Source organism: Elephantulus edwardii, unplaced genomic scaffold, assembly GCF_000299155.1.
Source record: "Elephantulus edwardii isolate Elephantulus edwardi_28Jun2011 unplaced genomic scaffold, EleEdw1.0 scaffold00154, whole genome shotgun sequence".
In the NCBI taxonomy this organism is placed as follows: domain Eukaryota; kingdom Metazoa; phylum Chordata; class Mammalia; order Macroscelidea; family Macroscelididae; genus Elephantulus; species Elephantulus edwardii.
The window spans coordinates 4597952-4603310 of NW_006399904.1; the positions used below are offsets into that span (position 1 = coordinate 4597952).

The window sequence follows — 5359 nt, forward strand, 5'->3', positions numbered from 1 at the left end:
TATAAAATTACGGGGGATTCTAAAATGTATATGAAATAATATGTGATTTTTGTATACTAAATAATTGTATCATGTAAAAACACTATAGATAGTTATCACACTCTATTTGAAAATAAATACTACTCCATTCCACTTTACTTTGTATATTTCATTCTGCTTTTAGAAAACCCAATTTTGTAAACCATGCTCCAATTATTGTTGGATGTTTGCAGCTTTCTCCTCCTCAGTTTGAATCTTGTCACATCAACAAATCCAAGTCTTTCATTGGGTCAAATTCCTACTCATTTCTCGTCATTTATGTGGACTCTACTTGGAGGAGGTGGTTTGTTTTTGTTTTTGTTTTATGTTGGTTTTTCTTTTTTTTTTTGAGTTGTATTTTCAGTCCCTTCCAATCTGAGAGATTCTTCTTCTGGCATTATATGAAAAATGCTCTTCTTTTGTCCTGAGTTTTCAAAGCCCTGTTATTTCAGAAATGGATGGCCAGTCTTGCTTCTTAATCAAACCATGGGACATGTCAAGGACCTGTCCAAAGTGCTAAAGGGCAAATATGTCAGTTAAGACTAAGGTGTGTCTTATCCAAATTATTTCCTATATATCTGAAAGTTGGGCAATGAATATGGATGACAGACCAAGGTGGAATCAGTAACTTTGAATTGTGGTGTTGGCAAAGAGTGTCGAATATCCAATAGACTGCCAAACAAATAAACAAATCTGTCTTAAAGGAAGTGGAACGAATATGCTCCTTAGAGTTAAGGTTGGGAAAATGTCATTTCACTTACTGTTCAGGAAGAATCAGTGCATGGAAATATCATACTAGGAAAGTTAGAAGGTCAGTGAAAGGGAGGAACACCTACGAATACATACTGAAAAAGAGATTATCACAGTGGACTTTGGCATGACAAAGATGGTGAGTATTGCACACGAATGGGCAAGGTTCAGATACGATGTTAATACCATCACAATGCATAATAGTCAACTTAAGGAACCTAACACAACAGCAATAGATAGATATGTACATTAATTGTACATTAACAGCAAAATAACCCTAAAAAACCCAAAGCAAAAAAAAAAAAAAAATCTCAACAAAAGCAACAAAAAACACAACAAAAGCAATTTGCCTATAAGTACTTAAAAAACAAACAAACACCAATTTATCTGTCTATCAGTACCTGCAGAATGGTTACCAAATGGTCACATTTCCTTGCATATTTATTTGCTAGTTGTATGTTATTTTTAAAAAATAAATTTAAGTTCAATTAATTTAAAAATAATAGGCAATGGAAGTAAAAGTAAGCTTTTCAGTATAGCACAATTCTCCTTTAATATTAATAAAATTGGTAAATGTATATGATTTCTTCTACACATGTTAGTCATATGTCACTGAATCATGTTTTAAGCTAAATGATCTTGTCACTTGTACATGGAGAAACAGCTGAATTGTTTGACTATCACACTCTCCATTGACATGTGCAGCTTATTCTGAATTGCATCTCTATTTCCAGGGAAATGTTTCAGCCAGATTTATATGCTTTAGATAACATACTGAATAAGACACATTGATCTTCTCTTGCATTTTACTTTTTAAGTACTCACTCTTTATGCAGTTGAAATAACTTCTTAAGCATGAATTAATAGAACTGCCAAACTTATAGCAGAAAACCAATCTCAGTGCCATGCAGCTGATTCGAACTCATAGCAACCCCTTCATCAGGTTTCTGAAGTAAGTATTTATGAGAGAAAACTGCCCACCATCTTTTTCCCCAAGGAGTGACTGGTAAATTTGAATGACTAATCTTTCAGTTAGCAGTTCAAGAAATTATCTACACTTATTATAACATTACAGCACCAAGCTCGTTAAGGCAATTTAAGCAGTTGGTAATTTCAGAATTCTATAGAAACTGTAGGGTCAAACCTAGAAAAGCTCTTCGAAAGCTGAATGATGTGTCAGATAAATGACAAAGACCCGCTTAACCTTAGTTTCTAGTAAAATTTCTCCAATGGCTTTATACAAGTTACCTTTTAGATTTATCAATAATTAACTGATTTTCTTAGTTTTTTACAAGAATATCCTTGCTAATATTTACATAACATCATTTTCCTTTTCGAGCCAATACATTTTGTACAGGAAAAAAAATAGTCATCTATTGTTGTTGTTGCTGTTGTTGTTATTACATGCTCTCGAGTCACCTGCAACTCATAGGAACCCTATGTACAACAGCCCTAAACCTCCTCTATCCTGTGCCTGTCTTACTATCTCTGACACCCTTACCTTCATTCTCCATCACTGAATCAATCCATTTTACAGAGGGTTTTCCTCTCTTGTGCTGTCCCTCCACCCTCCCAAGCATGGCGTACATGTCCAAAGTACGTAAGACGACGTTTCAGAAACCTTGCCTCCAAGGAACGGCCTGGTCTCACCCTTTCTAGGACCTCCTCCTGGAGGTCTATGATATATTCAGTACTCTTCTCCAGCACTACATCTCAAAGGCATTGATTCTCCTTCCATCATCCCTAGTCATTGTTCAGCTTCATAATGCATAGAAAGTAACTGAAAAGACCATGGTCTGTATCAAACACACCTTAGTCTCCAGACTGACATCGTTGTTCTTCAGTACTCTGTAGAAGTCTCTGACAGCAGACTTTCCCAATGAAATTTGTCTTTTCATTTCCTGGCTTCTGGTATGAAGAGTGGTGATTGTAGAGCCAAGCAAACTAAAGCTGTTTATAATCTCAATCTCTTCGCCATCTGTCATGATGCCCATCAGCCCATTGGTGAGAATCTTTACATATACACACATAAAATTTCTGTTTAACAGACTGGTATCTATAGTAAGTTATATTTATAATACCTTTCTGTCAAGATAAGGGTTAAGGAAGAATATTCATTTTATTTCAAATCTTTAGAATGCACTTAAGGAAATACAAATGTAACGTGAACAAAAAAATATACTTTTTCTCCTATATTTATCATCAACTTTCTATTGAATTCCACAAATCTCCCACAGTATGCATGAATTTTCCTTTGTAAAATTCATCATTTTCTATATAAGCTATCATGATATTTATCTTGAAGAAGCTAATGTTGCATAATTTTCAACTTAATTCAAAAGAAAAACTCCCTCATTGGTACACAATCCCCCCCGCACCTCCCCAAACCCCACCCCCTACGCCCAAATATAATCCACTCTGCAACCCTCATTGCATACTCCTACGGTAAAAATAATGCCCTAAAATATAATACTTTTAGACTATTCTCTCCCAAACTTCTTGTTGTTGCCGTCAAGTCACTTGCAACTAATAGAGACCCTGTGTACAACAGCTCTGTCCCTGCTCTATCCTGAGTGAACCTTATGGGCTCTGACAACTACCCGCATTACCTTAGTCACTACGTCAATACACCTCATCCAAGGTCTTCCTCTCTGTGCTGTCCTTCCACACACCAAAACATGATGTCCTTCTCCAAGGACTGATCCCTCCTTACAGCATGACAAAAGTATTCCAGACAAAGCTTTCAAAATCGTTGCCTCTAAGGAGCAGCCTGTTTTCACCTTCTCCAGGACAAAACCGTTTGTTCTCCTGGCAGTCAATACTCTTCTCCATCACCACAACTCAAAGACATCAATTCTCTTTTTATCATGCCTAGCTATTGTCCAGATTTCTGATGCACAGAAAGTGAGTATAAAGACCATGATCAAGTGTACCTTAGTCTTCATACTGACATAGTTGCTACTCTGAAGATCTCACTTGCAGCAGACTTTCCCAATGCAATTTGTCTTTTCATTTCCTGGCTGCTGGTTGATAATCTCAATCTTTTTATCATCTATTATGACACTGTTAATCATGCCAGTGTTTTCTTGACGTTGAGCTTCAATCTATAAATAATTTTAAAAAATTACTTTAGAAAGAGGTAGAAGACACTTCTGTTTTAACTTCCTGAGATTATAACAAGTATTTTTATTTTTGCAGTTTGAATTGTTTTAAATATAGAGTAGCGTTATCTTTTCAATCTAAATCCAGAACAGATCATTTGGGAGTCTGGGCTCTAATGAGGAGGAATATGGTATTATGATTGGAGGAAGACTCATCAAAAACCTATGTTACTCAGATGACACAACCGTGTTTGTTGAAACTGAGGAGGAAATGAAGCTCTTGCTGCAGAAAGTCAAGGACCATAATCTTCAATATTGAAGATTATGAAGCTCAATATCAAGAAGGCAAAGATGGTCACCCACCACTGGGCCAATTGGCAACATCATGGAAGATGGAGAAGAGATTGAGGTTGTTAATAGTTATAGCTTGCTTGGCTCCACAATCAGCACCCTTGGCACCAGCAGTCAGGAAATAAAAGGCAAATTGCATTAAGTAAATCTGCTGTCAGGGCCTTTCCAGAGTACTGAGAAGAAACGATGTCAGTCTAGTGACTAAGGTGTGCCTGATCCAGCCCATGGTCTTTCCAATTGTTTGCTTGTGTCAGAGAGCTGGATTATTACTAAAGATGATAGAAGAATTGATGCCTTTGAGTTGTGATACTGGAGAAAATTCTTAAACATTCTGTGGACTGCCAAGGATGCAAATAGCTCTATCTTGAAGAGGATGAAACTATGTTTCTAATTGGAGATTCTGAAGATTCTTCATCTCACATATGTTGGGCATGTGGCCAGGAAGGATGGTTCCTTGGAGAAGAATATCATGCTCAGAAGGGTGGGAGGACAGCCAGGATAGGAAGACCCCAGATAAGATGGATTAATACAGTAACTAGTGTAATGGAGATAGGTATATCAGAGTCACTGAGACTGTCTCAGGACAGGGTAAGCTTCAGAGCTATAGTACATAGGGTCACTCTGAATAACAGGTGACTTGACAGCACTTAACAACAAGAATAACAACTGCATAACCTTATTTCTTGTGATATTTTACATAAAGTTCCAGAAATTTTAGTCAGATATTAAAGGTTGGGAGGCCACAACCGTTCCCCCATGTTTTCATAATTTTATTTAAATGTAATATTTGGATTGCCGTATTCATAGAGCTGTATCAACTGAAGAACTGAAAGGATCAAGACAGTTATTTCTGACCCTATTACTGACTCATAACACTCTCTCATATAATATATTTCTCCCTGAGAAGAAACCACAGCAAAAGGAGTGCTGTTCTCTTAGACTGTGGTTGGCACTATCTTTAGAAAGAAAATGTTTGCTACAGGAGCTGACTCATCAAGAGGTGAAAACATTCAAGAAGCTTTTCCTGTAGCTCAAGTGCCTTGCTTATTAATGCTTCTTCCAGCAATTACAATGAAAAGGATTCTTTGAAAACAAAGCTATTGTATGATTTAAAATATAACTATAGCTGAATGGACTAA

The 5359-nt window shown here is 36.6% G+C and overlaps 1 pseudogene; it reads right to left on the reverse strand.

The window, feature by feature from the left end:
* The window catches only part of LOC102849802, a 7296-nt pseudogene extending 5014 nt beyond the window's left edge, over positions 1-2282 (reverse strand).
* Between the last annotated feature and the right edge of the window lie 3077 nt (positions 2283-5359).